The sequence below is a fragment of the Dipodomys merriami genome, unplaced genomic scaffold (assembly GCF_024711535.1).
Source record: "Dipodomys merriami isolate MVZ:Mamm:240054 unplaced genomic scaffold, mDipMer1.0.p SCAF_20, whole genome shotgun sequence".
Classification (NCBI taxonomy): domain Eukaryota; kingdom Metazoa; phylum Chordata; class Mammalia; order Rodentia; family Heteromyidae; genus Dipodomys; species Dipodomys merriami.
In genome coordinates, this window is record NW_027203382.1 from 22309698 (window position 1) to 22326174 (window position 16477).

The following is a 16477-nucleotide window of genomic DNA, read 5'->3' on the forward strand; positions in this document are numbered from 1 at the left end:
GCAGGAAGTGGCACTGTGGCTCAAGTGGTAGAGCTCTAGCCTTGAGCTGAAGAGCTGAGGGACAGTGCCCAGGCCCAGAGTTCAGGCCCCACAACCGACAAAAAAAAAAAAAGAAAAAGAAAAGAGAAAGAAAGAAATGGTGGGACAAAGGATTCAGCAGCAATACTCACTAGACACTGTGTTGAAAACAAACTAACTTGTGGGGGGAGGGGAGTTGAGAGGGAAAAAGGGAAGAAAATGAGGGAAGAGGTGTCACGTTCAAAAAGAAATGTACTCATTACCTGACTTATGTAACTGTAACTCCTCTGTACATCACCTTTATAATAAAAATAAATTTAAAAAACAGATTTTGGAGTTTAGCTCACTGGTGAAATGCTTGCCCACCATGCGCAAGACCCTGGATTTGACCCTCAGTATTATGTGAATAAATGCACACACAATAAATAGCCAATCACAGATCTTTTTAGATTAAAAAATGTGTCATTTAAACCACTGAAATTGTTTGAACACTGTGTTTAATGGTATTTCACGTTTCAGCACTATAGAACTGTTTACCAACTGTTGACATGGAAATGTATCCGATTTCTATGTTTGCCTTGGTAAAACCACTGTTTGAAATGGAATGTAAACTTAATATGTGCAGGGTTCACTCTACTCTTGTGCTGGGCTGGATCCCATTCTGATGAGCTATCTTTTCTGGCTCTCATGTTTGGTGTTCAGCTTCTACTACAAGAGGGTATTATTTGAGGTGGCTTATACCTGTAATCCTGGACTCTTGAGGATCACAGTTGAAAGTAGGAAAATCCATAAGACTTATTTCTACTTAATACAAAAAAAAGTAGAGGAGTGATACTCTCATTCTCACTCTCTCATATACATATATACATATATTCATATATGAATGTATATATATTATTCAGGGGAATTTATATATATATATAATCCCCCCAATAGTCCCTAAAGTAAAAGTTTCACTGCTTCCCACTGTCATTGACCTCAGGTAATTTTATTACCACTATCCAGGAAATAATCAAGGGCTGGTGGAAGGGGATTTTCTTTGAAAATTCTTACCCAGGGGTAGGTGCAAGGGCTCTCTTCATTTTACCATTTCTGGCAGTTCTTCATTACCTATGTTCTTGGTGAAGGTCACATTCAAACATCAATTCCAACATATCAAACCTTATCACATGACTACCCTTGTTAGACATTGGCATTGGTGTTTTCACATGTAAAATTAGAAGCTGGGTGATTCTCATATTTGTCTTTGAAGTTGACTTGGCATAAACTTAGGACATACAATAGCTTTTTCCTAGAGTGCTTCACTTTTCCTTTGTGTAGTAAGAACTGTTTTTACACACTTAACAATAAATTTGCACAAGCATTTTTTTGCTCTAAGCTTGTTCAAGGATCAGTATTCAATGAATACTATCTCCATCTTTCTTTTTTTTAAGTTATTGTTTCCTTTTAGGCACTACTAGAGTTTGAACTTAGAGTTTTGTGGTTGTTAGTCTTTTTTTTTTAGTAATATGAAATGAGTTTTATTATCATTTACTAAAGTGTTACATTATTAGTTTCTTAATTTCATCATTATAAAAAATATATCATTGTCAAGATTCAAGTATTAGTTAAGATTAAATTAGAGGATTGATAAGCAGTATATAAAAAATGCCCTTCCTGCTCATTCTTTTCCCCCTAAATTTAGGACTGAAAGTAAAGAAAAAATCTTTGGTGCTGAATTTGCCTAGAGAAGCTTGTGACTTCAGGCAAATGAAATTTAATAAATATTATATCTTCATAGGTAATTTCTTTTTTTGTATGTTTTTTATGTAAAAATGCTGTACAGAGCAGTTACTGTTACATGAGCAAGGTAATGAGTACATTTCCTATTGAGCATTGTTGCCTCCTCCTTTTGTTTTTCCCTTACCATCCCTTTCCTCCCACATCCACAACTACACCCCTCCCACCAAAGTTGTAAAGTTTGGGCTGGGAAGGTGGCTCAGTGGCAGAGAGCTTGTCTTGCATGCCTGAGGCCCTGGGTTCGATTCCTCAGCACCACATAAGCAAAAAGAAAAAAGCCAGAAGTAGTGCTATGGCTCAAGTGGTAGAGCACTAGCCTTGAGCTGAAGAGCTGAGGGACAGCGCCCAGGCCCAGAGTTCTGGCCCCAGGACCGGACCAAAAAAAAAAAAAAAAAAAAAAAAAGCAAAGTTGTAAAGTTTGTTTTCAACATAGTGTCTTGTATATCTCATTATTACAATGAGTTAACCTGTATCCCTATTCAAACATTTTGTTTTTTTCCTTCCCCTTCTGGAATTACAGAAGTGTATATACAAGATGCAGGGCACTGACATCAAATATAGTGAAAACAGGGGTTATACCATGGGGGAGGAACATACAAAGAAGCAAAAATAATCACATGGTACATTAAAGTACATTAGAAACAATAGCAAGCAAGAAAAAAAATGTATCCCTGTCTTGGAGTTCATTTCTCTTAACATCATCCTATATGGTCAAAGGTACATAGGTTTTGACCTTTTCTACTTGTCCTACACATGTACTAGTTATGGCTAATAAGGGAAACCATGGGACCTATGTTTCTTTGAGCCTGGCTAACTTCACTTAATATAATTTTTTTCTAAGTCTTTCCACTTCCTAACAAATTGGGTGATGTCATTTTTTCTGATGGAGGCATAAAGTTCAATTGTGTGTGTGTGTGTGTGTGTGTGTGTGTGTGTGTGTGTGTGTGTGTGTGTGTATCACATTTTCTTGACCCATTCATCTACCTAGGGGCATCTGGGTTGGTTCCATATCTTAGCTATGGTAAATAATGCTGTGATAAACATAGCTGTGCTGGTAGCCTTAGTATGGCCTTGTTTGGTTGTTAGTCTTATAGACAGCCCAGCACAAGGTCAGGGTGCATCTTACATATAGTAAATTCACATTCCATTTTCAAAAAACAGTTGTTAGTTGTAGCTATTTACAACTTGAGCCAAACTCCCATACTTGCTTTTTTTTTTTTTAGCTTAACCATGTATTTTCTCAATTATTTCATATAAGTATACAAGGAACTTTCACCTTTTTTTTAAAGTGACCAAATATTGTGTTGTACTGACATATCAGAATTTATTTAGCTCATCCCTACTTTCCGACAGTAACATTATTTTCATGTTTTGTCCTATTAGACCAACCTGGAGAGGATAATTTTCCACATATTTTATTTTGAGCAATTGTATAAGTAAACTCAGAAGATAGCTTAACTTTGCGTTATCAGACATTTTATCTGTTTTCCTTTGAGGTCAGTATAGCTTAGAACTTAGAACAATCAAAAGTGAGATTTTGAGTCACAGGTTATGAGGGGTTTCAGGCAGAAAAGATTAAATGACCATTCTTTTTTTCCTTTAGATATTTACTGTACCCTACTTTATGCCAGACTTTGTTCTGTGTAGTGAGCAGAAGAGTTGAGATTTCCTGTTGTGAGATAGCATGGAAGAGAAGACAGACAATACACAAATAAATAAAGATGCTATAAATATGTTGTATATGTGTGTGTATACACGCTTTGGACAAAAATAAAGTGGAGAAGAGGCTTATTGTGTACTTCAGGCTGGCTTCTAGTTTGTGATCCTGATCCCTGTACTTCCCAAGATTTGGGCTTATAAGCATGGGCCATCATACCTAGGAACTATAGGAATTTCCAAATATGTGTTCTCTTATCCAGTTTCAGTTTTATCTTACATTTCTGTGGTACACTTCTCAAAGCTAAGAAACCAACATTGATATGTTTTTTAAGATAAGCAGACTTCTGTGAAAAACTGTAGCCTTGTCAGAAAGCTGAATAGTTAAGTGTGGAATCAGAAAATGAACTGGATACATAGAATATTTATAGTTGAAGTAGTGTTCTGTCTTTCCTAGACACAAGTATTTCAAGGATGTGATGAAGAGGGTCTTTGTCTTTTGCTTATTGTTAATCATTTTGTAACCTGGGAATTAGCTACAAAGCATTTCTTCTGGAGGAAAAAAGTGAATAATATTCAAAGGTAAAAATCAGTAACTACTGAATTACATACAAGAGATAGGATGGACTTATAATTATCAAGAATGTAGTTAAGGTGGGTGCCAGTAGTTCATATCTGTAACCCTAGCTGCAGGAGACTGAGACCTGAGGATTAAAGTTTGAGATCAGATAAGTCAGAAAAGTCAGTCAGATACCATCTAAATAACCAGCAAAAGCCAGCCATGCTGGAAGTGTGGCTTACATGGTAGGGTGTCAGCTGTAGCAAAGAAGCTGTAGGAACACAAGATCCTGAGTTCTTAGTTCATTAGTAGAAGAAGAAAAAAAGAATATATATATGTATATATTTGTATATATGTGTCTGTATATATATACATATACTACAAAATTTTCTGTATGTGTACTGGGCAGTGCTTAGATGCATAAAACCAGCATTTGCCACCTGATTTCACTTACTCTGTGCTTTTACTGCTGGCTAACATATTCTCTTTGTGGAAATGTAATACAGTTAATGTGAGTTCAAGTGTTCCTTTTCATAAGAAATATATGTGAAACACCAATGTTGTTAAAGACTTGAGTTCAAGTGATCTATTATTCCAAGGAGGTGACAAGAATAAAAACTTTCCTGTTTCAAGGTTTGGAATCTCTATATTAAACCATATTGCTCTATCTACCTATCCATCCATTTACTACAATAGCCTTCCTTTGTTGGAGGAGGGTCTGTTCCAAGTTCCCCAGGGGATGCTGAAAATTGCAGATAGTATGAAACCCTATGGATATACTATGCATTAATGTCTTGTTCCTTCTCCATAATTTCATGGAAAGAAAAAAAAATTTTGGCCAATCCTGAGGCTTGAACTCAGGGCCTGGGCACTGTCCCTGAGTCTCTCTGTGATCAAGGCTGGCGCTCTACAACTTGAGCCACAGTGCCACTTCCTGCTTTTTTCTTTTTGCTTATGTGGTGCTGAGGAATCAAACCCAGGGCCTCAGGCATGCAAGGCAAGCACTCTACCACTGAGCCACCTTCCCAGCCCGAGAACAGGTTTTTTGTTGTTGTTGTTGTTTTTGTTTTTTGTTGGTCATGGGACTTGAACTCTGGGCTTGGGCACTGTCCCTACACTCTTCAGCTCAAGGCGAGTGCTCTACTGCTTGAGCCACAGCACCACTTCCGGTTTTCTAGTGGTTTAGTGGAGATAAGAGTCTCACGGACTTTCCTGCCCAGGCTGGCTTTGAACATTGATCCTCAGATCTCAGCCTCCTGAGTAGCTAGGATTACAGGCATGAGCCACCGGCTGAGAACAGGTTTTATTTCTCTCATTTTTCTTATCTGAAGCTTCAGCATGTTCAAAGGGGATAGAAAAAAATCTTTCCAGAACATAGCAAGCCAAAGTAGGCTTTCTGGATGAATATTTAAGACAGTAAGGACTTGGACAGGTTTGACCAAAGACCATCCTGCCTGATGACTGTTTTGTAGGAGGTTTTGAAAAGAATTCTTGGAACAGCAATACAATCATTTAAGCCTTTCAACATGATTTGTTTTTCAACAATGACCTTGAGTAAATTATTGAATTTTTCTGTGTCTCTGTTTTCTCACATCAGCATTAATGGAGTTGAACCAGCAAAGAGATTTTCCTTGGGCTTTTAAAGGCTATATATCCATTTTAGTATTCCACTTGAAAGATAATCTGGAAAAATAAATGGAGCAGGTCAAATAGTTAAATGCAAACACTCTATTCTAAATCACCTCCTGTTGTCGTTAAAAATTCTGAAAATTTTAAATGCATTTTCCTTGTCTATTTTTTATTTCAATTATTTTCCATAAATTGTATCTTTAGCCTGTGACTTGAAATATATTGCGTGTGTATTTATAAAATACACATGTTATATATGTATGTATACTTTGTGCTAAGGTTCTAATGTAGTAACATCATAGGGATAAATTTAGTCAATTGAATATTTCCTTTTAAAAAAGCCTTTATGAAGCACATACTTTCTAAAGTATGATACTCAAATGTAATGAAATTTCACATAAATCAATATGAAATAAATAATTCAGTAGAAAAATGTAAATTATATTGGCAAAAATTATTGAATGATAGTAAATATAATTGGGAAATAACAGAAAAGTTATTAGATACTACTTAATAATAACTCATAAAGCTAAAATAGTGAATCAATAGATGAGTATATAAATAAATTACAGTATATATGAATAAAGAAATGTCCTATATTAAAATATTTCCCAGCAATAAGAATATATGAACTATGTAACCAAAAGTCCTAACACATACTGTTGTTAAATGACAAATCACTTTGCACATGAATTTCTTTTATTTTTCTTTTCTGTTTTTTTTGTTTGTTTGTTTGTTTGCTTGCTTTTGAGACACTCCTGCTTGTAATCCAGGCTGGCCTGGAACTTGTGCTCCTTATGTCCCAGCCACCTGAGTGCTGTGATTATAGGCATGTACCACTATCTATGTCCTGCTTGAATATTTAATTTCTATTTGTTAATGTGGTTGTGTTATCTAGCTGCCTACAAACCTTTGAATATTTTTCCTCTGTCTTTTGGGAATTTCCCATTTTAGGGTAGATGTTCTAAATCCACTTTGCCAGCTTTTGTAACAGCTGGTAGGTAACATGCTTGTGACTTTTGTCCCCCTAATTAGACACACAAACTTGAGACTGAGTGAGAAGTCAGTGGGTTGAAGCAGAGAGGAAGCAGAAAAGACCCTTCTCTCGGGTGGATGTTATGGCCGGGGCACAATTTGGAGGGTTGCTCTCATGTCCAGCATCACCAGAATATGAAGGGCCGGCAGTGGCAGCAGTGAGTTACTCTGAGATCGATTGGATGTTGCTCACTCACAAAAGCTTGAATCTGGCCCTTCTGGAGGTTCTGTGCATTTCCAAACCAACTTTAATAAATCCCTTTTCCCAGTTAAACTAGACAGTGTGAGTTAGTGACAAATACAAATTTTGACTAATAAGAGTTTATGTCAGCTGGGCTCTGGTGGCTCATGCCTATAAATCCTAGCTACTCAGGAGGCTGAGATATGAGGATTTCAGTTCAAAGCCAGCCTGGGCAGGAAAGTCCGTGACACTCCTATCTCCAATAAACCACCAGAAACCGGAAGTGGTGCTGTGGCTCAAGTGGTAGAGTGCTCGCCTTGAGCTGAAGAGCTCAGGGACAGGGCCCAGACAGAGTTCAAGCCCCATGACTGACAAAAAAGAAAAAAAAAAAAGAGTTTATGTCCCAATAATCTCTTGTGCATCCAAGATCTTAGCTTAACTTTCCAAAGAAATTAATAATAATAGTAGTAATAGTAATACTAATAATCTTCCAGTTGTTTGTTCTTAACTCAAAATTGTTTTGTTCAGAAAATATGGTGGCTGATGCTTTAGCAGTAGTTACTTATTCATCCCACTATGCTCAGAGCTTGAAAGGATATGATGATTAGTCAGGCTTAGAGCTGAGCATCTAATTCTGTATGACTTAATAATTATAATGATATTTAATATTAATGAGGACCCATTCTGTTCTAGGTGTATGTGTTGAATCCTCCTGATTACTTTCTGAGTAGACACAGCTATTGTGCCTGTAGACAGGAAAGCAAGCAACTTGTCCAGGGTAGGACACTTGGCTAGTAAATTAAGGAACTGAGGTCCACCCAGGTAGTCTAGCCCCACACTTACATCCTCAGTGCTCCTCTTACGAAGAATATTCCTATTGCTGTGGAAGTGTAGATTTAGCTAACACCATTTATGTTCTTCATTCTTGAAACCGCTTCTCTCTTCCTTTTTGAAAAGACACAACTGGGTCATAACAAGAGACATGAACTTGACACTGAGTGAGAAGCAGATGGTGTGATGAGCTGAGTGGAACCAAAAAGGAAGTGGAGAGGACCATTTTCTGGCGGGGACTGTGCCCAGGGCACAGTTTGGAGGGAAGCACGAAGCTAATTGAAGACCCTAACCTTTCCGTTGCTTATTGTTGGCAAGGCTAAGAGGCACTAGAAATTTCAAAAGACCTACTGGAAATGCATAGCCTTTCTGCTTCTGTTCTTTTTAAAATTTTTTTTCTTTTTATTCTATTGAAAAAGTGATGTACAGAGAGGTTACAGTTACGTAAGTAAGGTAATGAGTACACTTCTTGTCAAACATTGTTACTCCCTCCCTTGTTTTTCTCCCACTATTCCCTCTACTACCTCCCCTTCCAAGTTGTAAAGTTCATCTAACCTAGTGTCTTGTGAGTACTGCTGTTTCATTGGTTTACCCTTTGTCCTTGTTTCACCGTTTTGTTATTCCACTTCCTTTCCCCAAGATAAACGTATATACAAGACACAGGGTACCAGAATAAAAAACAGTAATAAACCAAAGGGGGGAGGGAAGAAAGAACTTCATACAGTACATTAAAAACAATATCAGCAACAAAAAATACCTCTTGTTTCTGTATCTTGGAGTTCATTTCCATTAACATCTTTTTTGTTGTTGTTGTTGGTCGTGGGGCTTGAACTCTGGGCCTGGGCGCTGTCCCTCAGCTCTTCAGCTCAAGGCGAGTGCTCTACCACTTGAGCTCAGTGCCACTTCCAGTTTTCTGGTGGTTTATTGGAGATAGGAGTCTCCTGCCCGGGCTGGCTTTGAACCGCGATCCTCAGATCTCAGCCTCCTGAGTAGCTAGGATTACAGGCGTGAGCCACCAGCGCCCGGCTTCCATTAACATCTTTTTATATGGTGATATGTACATAGCTATTGGGCTATTGTGATCCTCTGCTAGGAGTATGCTCGACATTATTATTATTACAAATTATTATTACAAATGAGGGAAGCCATGGAGTGTATGTTTCTTTGGGTCTGGCTTACTTCACTTAATATGAGTTTTTCCAAGTCTTTCCATATCTTTACAGATGAGGCAATATAATTCTTTCTGATGGAAGCATAGAATTCCATTGTGTATACATACCAGACTTATCCATTAATCTACTGAGGGGCATCTGGGTTGGTTCCATATCTTAGCTATGGTAAACAATACTGCAATGAGCATAGTTGTGCTGGTAGCTTTAGTGTGCCCTCGCTTGTGATCATTTGGGTAAATGCCCAGGAATGGGATTGCTGGATCATAGAAGGAGTTCTCTGTTTAGTCTTTTGAGGAACCTCCATTCTGCTTTTAGAGTAGTTGAACCAGTGTGCATTTCTACCAACAGTGTAGTAGTATTCCCTTTTGGTGACATTCCTGCCAGCATCTACTATTACTTGTTCTCTTGATAATGGCCATTCTAAATGCGGGTGGGGGTGGGGGACGGGTAGAATCTCAATGTAGTTTTGATTTGCATTTCTTTTATGGCCAGAGATGTTGAATATTTCTTCACGTGTCTATTGACTATTCTTATTTCTTCTTCAGAGAAGTCTCTTTTTAATTCTTTAGCTCACTTATTAATGTGGTGGTTGTTTCTTTGAGGATTTTTTTTATTGGGGTGTGGTAATTTTTTTTTATCTCTGTGTATTTTTTATATAAGGCCCTTGGTTGGATAGCTAGTGAAGATCTTCTCCTAATCTGTGGGCTTTCTATTTATCTTGCTAGCTATGTTCTTTGCCATGCAGAAGCTCTGCATTTTAAAGTGATCCCATTTATCCAGCCTTTCTTTGATATTTTTTGTGCTTATAGATCTTTATGTAGGAAGTTTTGACCTGTGTCAAGGAACCCTAGTGTATCCCCTATCCCTTCTTGTAATATTTTCAGGGTCTCTGCTCTTACCTCGAGGTCTTTGATCCATTTGGAGTTGATTATGGTTCAGGGTGATATATAAGGATCTAACTTCAGCTTTCTACATGTATATAGCCAATTCTGCCATCTAATTCTGTTCTTAACCCTTTGTGGATTATCATGAACACAACAGCCAAAATGAGCCTGTCCTTTCCTATCCAAGACCTTCCAAAGTCAGGCTGTGGGTTCAGCTTGGTGGCAGAACACTTGTCTAGAGTGAAGAAGGTTCTGAGTTCAACCTCCAGCACAAACCAAACCTCCAGCAAAACCAAAAGAAGACAGTCTTCCAGTATTCTCTCATACTGCTCCAAGTAAAAGCCAAAACACTTGCTAAAAATCAGGGCGCCTGATTTACGTTGTTTCTTGGATCTCATCTCCTGCTACTCCTCCTATCCCCTCTCCACATCCTGTCCTTCACAACCCTGGCTTTTCAGCTACTCTCTGAACAGGCTTTGAACTCTTTGGATTGCTCTTCCCTCAAGATAAAAGTGGTTATAGCCCTTTTATGGATTTCTTTCTATAAAATTTCAAAGTACCCAACCTATTTCTTTCCAAAGTACCCAACTTTTCTTTTCTTTTTTTCTTTTTTGGTGATACTGGGATTGGAACTCAGGGCCTCCCAGATTTTTACTGGTTAATTGGAGATGGAAACACTCAGACTTTTCTGCTGAGATTGACTTCCAACTGCAACCTCCAGATCTTAGCCTTCTGGGTAGCTAAGATTACAGGAATGAGCCACCCATATCTATCTTACCAGATGTTTTCTTGAAAGGAACTTCTTTATTAAGAACTTCCTGACTCTAAAATAACTACCCTCCCTCACTGATGTGGGACCTAGGATGACTAGTGTTGACCCAGGACAGAAGAGTTCCACAGGACATAGGACTTGTAGTGCTAAAACCAGATTAGCACTGAGGTAACCAGGATAGTAACCTCAGCACCTGGAAAAGTGCCTGTCTTCTTTTTTTTTGGGGGGGGGTCCGGTGGTGGGGCCTGAACTCTGGGCCTGGGTGCTGTCCCTCAGCTCTTCAGCTCAAGGCTAGCACTCTACCACTTGGGCCACAGCGCCACTTCCAGCTTTTTTCTTTTTGCTTATGTGGTGCTGAGGAATCGAACCCAGGGCCTCAGGCATGCAAGGCAAGCTACCTTCCCAGCACCAAGTGCCTGTCTTCTAACAGCTTTAAACATTCGTTGAAAAAAAAAATGAATGAGAAAGTAAGGTTAAAAAAAATAAAGTACTTTTAGAGAAGAGAGTAGTATAGGTATTTATTGCCCCTAAAATTGGAATATATAGATAGGTGTATCAGTCCATTGTAGCAATTTATAAGGCTAGCTTTGAACCGCAATTTTTCTATCTCTTCCTTCCCAGTGGTAGAGATTACGGGCATGAGCCACGGAACTTGGCTGAATCATAATGCATTTTTTTTTAAAGGGGGCACTTTCATTGCTCACAATCTTGAGTACCAACTCTCTCCTCCCTACACCCCCATCTATTCGAGTCATGACCTTCCTGTGGCTGCCCCCTGAACCATTCTGCTTGGCCAGCCTGCCTTTCTGTCTTTAAGCTTCCTCATCATAAGCTTCTTGGACCTAGCACATAGCTAGCCTTTTCTGATGCTCCTCCTTCTATATCATGTCCTCCTCTGCTCTGCCAAATAACAGAGGCTAGATGTCAGAAAAGCCCACCAGAGTGCTAGATCTGCAGTCAGTATTCCCTGGCTATGTCTCTCCTAAGACCCTGTCAACAAAACTATTTTCAGAGGTTTTTAAATGATTGATTAAATAAAATACGTGTCTGTCTTCAAGGCAGCTGTCTGTACAGCCAAAATGAATTGCTTAACTTAGCTTAGGATTTTGCATAAGGTGTCAAGTCATACCTGTGATCATTGCAAAGCAGTAATTGTTTTTCCAGTGACCTTCACCCCTATTTTCCCACATGGCTTTGATCCTGTACAGGTGGTTTCTATGCCAGCCACTTGCTGGTCTGCATTGGTGAGTCTCCCCACAGCAGGGTTATCCAAGGGCCATCTGTTAGTCTTGATAACTGTCTAGGACAGCAAATATCTACTGTGGAACTGGAAAGAGCTAGTTCAAGCTGGTTTTTCTTAATGTCACTTGATCATCCTTTATTTGGTTGTTGTTTCAGTTACCTTTTTCTTGTATCTTCTTAAAAAGCAGAACATTTAGAAATCTTGCCTGTAAAAAACTTAGCATGCAAAAATACTTAAAGAAAATTATAAATAGCAATTTAAGACTTAGTATGTATTTTTAAAACTTGTATTTTTCTCCAGAAATTAAGAATATGTACCTACATACTTTAAAATTAATACTATTTATTAGCCCAATTATTTCCCTAGTTTTCTCCATAATTTCTTTTAGAATTTTTTCTAAAGCAGATTTATTCTAGGACCTTTTGCTGCTTTTATTTATTTGCAGCCATTACTTAGTGTCTGAGGGCCATTGGCTCGAAAACTCCATGGATACCAAAATCTGCACATGCTCAACTCCTCTATATGGAATGACACAGCATTTGTATATATCCCACACATATGCTAGATTACTTATAATACCTAATATAATGCATATTATATGAAATAAGTAAGTGTCACAGTATTGTTTATTAAATATATTGAGAATAAAGGAGTCTGTTCAGTTTTAATTTTTTTTTCCTGAAAATTTTCAATCTGAGGTTGGTTGATGCAAAACCCATGGATGTCTAGGGCTGACTATACATATGTCAAAACACTGCTGTGGTGCTAAACAGGCCAGCTCTCTTGAAGAATGTCTGACTCGTTCCTTCCTTGTGATTGTATGGGGTTTTTTTGGGTAAAGCTTTGTGGTTGCCTCACTTCCATGATCTCCTCCAATCCTAATTACGTCTCAAAAATTCTTTTTTTTTTTTAGGTCCGGTCGTGGGGCCTGAACTCTGGGCCTGGGCCATGTCCCTCAACTCTTCAGCTCAAGGCTAGCGCTCTACCACTTGAGCCACCGCGCCACTTCCGGCTTTTTTTTTTTTTTTGCTTATGTGGTGCTGAGGAATTGAATCCAGGGTCTCAGGCATGCAAGGCAAGCGCTCTGCCACTGAGCCACCTTCCCAGCCCCACATCTCAAAAATTCTGTCTCCAAATGTTATTACATGAATTTAGAGTTCAGCATGAGTTTTGGAGGGGACATTCAATAGCATGGGGCATAGGAACAAGATAAACAAGATAAACATCACCAAAAACTGGATGCCAGTGGCTCATGCCTGTAATCCCAGCTACTCAGGAGACTAAGCCCTAGAGGACTGAGATCTGAAGCTAACACGGGCCAAAGAGTCTAATAGACTCCAGCTCCAATTAATTGGCAAAAAAGCAAGGCTGGAGGTATGGCTTAAGTTATAGAGTGCCAGTTATAAACAAGAAAGCTGAGCAAGCAGGGGACTCTGAGTTCAAACCATGGTATAGACAAAAAGTATCATCCAATGGGAAAAAAATTGTCCAATAAGTGACCAGGTCAGCCTGGTTTTCAGAAAAAATGTTGTAAGGGCTGGGAAGGTGGCTCAGTAGTAGAGTGCTTGCCTGCATGCATGCATGAGGCCCTGGGTTCCATTCCTCAGCACTACATAAGTAAAAAAGAAAAAAGCTGGAAGTAGTGCTGTGGCTCAAGTGGTAGAGTGCTAGCCTTGAGCTGAAGAGCTGAGGGACAGTGCCCAGGCCGAGTTCAGGCCTCACGACCGGACCCCCCCCCCAAAAAAAAAGAAAAAAATGTTGTAAAAACATATTTGGCATCTAAAAATTTATTATTTTACCGCTCCCTTTTTATGGCATTGGAAAAAGGATATAAAGCAAATAGTTTACCTATAATATAAGGATCGATCTGGAAGGTTTTAGATAAAGCCATAAATGTTGTATGTGTTGAGGGGGGAGGGAACTGGCAGTATGGGGATCAGATCTGAGAGCTGATCACCAGAAGTTGTTTCAAGGAAGAGAATCTGCTGCTTTGGAAGGGAAGAGTCAAGTTGGGCCTAACAGGTTCCATGTTTAGGGATCATATGTGACCACTCAGAAGCTGTCTGTGTGATGTAGCAAGGCCTGTAGCTCCAATTACCCAGCTTCTCACATCAGCTCTACCAAGAGCACTGTGTTTCTGGGGCATTATATCTACACTGAGAACGATGACTGTCCAGCAGAGGTGATGGCATTAGTGCTAACTTTGCTGCTCTAACTAATCCTCAGCTAGGTGTATCTCCTGCTCATAACACTTGTAAGCCCAAGAAAATGCGATGCAATGGGGTTCTGAATATTTTGAGCCCTTCTTGCAACATCTGAGTGGGTGGGAGAAGGGTCTCAGGCTAAGTTAGTTCCAGACTCCCTTCTGCAAGAGTGGTTCACAATTTGGTTTCATACTTTTCCCATTCAACTTCACCTTCACTGAGGGTAGTTGTGTGCACATATACATTTACTTTTTTCATGATAAAATTTGTTTTCACTTATGGCTTTTCCTTCATGAATTTGTGATCAGTATTGATCCAATATTATACAGATAGTACACAATAAAGCCAATCATAACTCAGCTATTTGGTTTAGTGGAAATGAAGAAGAGGAGTTATAGAAAAAAACCTAGCAGCTAACTTTAAGTTTTTGAAGAGTTACCATTTGGAAGGAACCATAAGTTTGTTTTAGAGATACTCAAAGTCTCATAGGCCAGCAGGTGGAAACTGTTGATGGTAGATTTTCTTTTTCTTTTCTTTCTTTTTTTTGGGGGGGGGTCCGGTCGTGGGGCCTGAACTCTGGGCCTGGGCGCTGTCCCTCAGCTCTTCAGCTCAAGGCTAGCACTGTACCACTTGAGCCACAGTGCCACTTCTGGCTTTTTTCTTTTTGCTTATGTGGTGCTGAGGATTCGAACCCAGGGCCTCAGGCATGCAAGGCAAGTGCTCTACCACTGAGCCACCTTCCCAGCCCTATGGAACAACTTTCTGAGAGTGAGAAGTATCTAAAAAGAAGGAAGTCACACCAGGATTGAAGGATTGATCCATATAAAGGAAAGCTGATTTTTAAAACACTGTACTTTTTTGTTTTTTGTTAGTCATGGGGCTTGAACTCTGGGACTGGGCACTGTCCCTCAGCTGTTCAGCGCTCTATCACTTGAGCCACAGACCACTTCTAATTTTCTGAGCTTATTGCAAATAAGAGTCTCATGGACTTTCCTACCTGGGCTGGCTTTGAACTACGATCCTCAGATCTCAGCCTCCTAGCTAGGATTACAGGCATGAGCCACAGTGCCGGGCTATAACTTACATTTGAGTGAGGTGTTGTGGCACATACTTGTAAGCCTAGCACTCATAAGGCTGAGGTCAGAGGATCATGAATTTGAGACTAACTTGGGATTTGAAAAAGCAAAAATAAAAACAAACCTTAAACTCTACATTGTTTTTGCTTGTTTGTTTGTTTGTTTTTGTTGGTTGTAGGGCCTGAACTCTGGGCCTGGGTGCTGTCCCTCAGCTCTTCAGCTCAAGGTGAGCACTCTACCACTTGAGCCAAGGGCTCTTCCCTTCCAGCTTTTTCTGCTATGTGGAGCTGAGGAATCGAACCCAGGGCCTCATGCATGCAAGGCAAGCACTTTGTCACTGAGCCACCTTCCCAGCCCAAACTCTGCATTTTAGTATATATTTTTAAGAACAACTACAGGAATTTGAAGTCTCCAGACACAAAGAAATTATAAATATATAAGGAATCAAAATAAACACCACAATCTTTAAATTCAGCAACACAAAAATTTGGATAGATCTGAAAAAGTAACAGCTATGTGCAGGATAGAGGCAATGCAGAATAATGACTGGGAATACAGACTCCAGAACCAGACCATGTGGGTTCAAATCCCAATTTATTAACCCCACACTTTGTAGTTGTATGACGTCAGACAAGCTAGTCAGCCACATCAGACTTTAGTTTACTTGAATGTAAGCTGCTGTGCTAAAAAAAACTATCAGCAAGCATCTCAGCTTTAATTGCTGTGAATGAACATACATACACACATACATACACATGAGAGAAACACACAACATAGATCAAAACCTGTAATATAATATATAATTATTATTATGTTCCAAAGAAAGTTTATGAAATTTTACATGCTCAAAATAATAAGAAAAATTAATTTAAATAAAAAATGGTGCCACAAATTGATACACTGCAGAGGTGAAAAAAGAGACGTACAAAACAATAAGTCATGAAAATATTAGACTGAGATAGATTTGACTTTTAAAAAGTTCTTCTGAAACTGTTCACCTATTTTAAATAATCAGAAAGTATTTCATTGAGCATCTATGGTTATGTTAAATATGCTAAATAAGGAGAAAGATAAGAAGTATTTTAAATGGTCTTTGACCTTTGATAGGTTATGTTCTAGCCAGCTAGCTGTCTATGGTTATAAAGACCCATACCAGTAGCTTTAAGTAAAAATTGTCTTTGAAGCATTATAATCATTTGGAATGTTATATACCAGTTCAAGAATTCTGTCATTGCTCAGAACAGTTTTTGCATCTTTCCTATTGGGATTACCTTTGGCACCATAATACAGATCATTTAAGAAAAGTAGACTCATAGCTTTAGTTTAGAGTGGTGCTCCATCTTCCTTAAACACCTAGCTCAGACACCTAAATTATTCATTAGGGTTGGTTCTCAGAGACTTCCCGTTATTTTCAAATGTCAAATTCACCCTGAAAGAC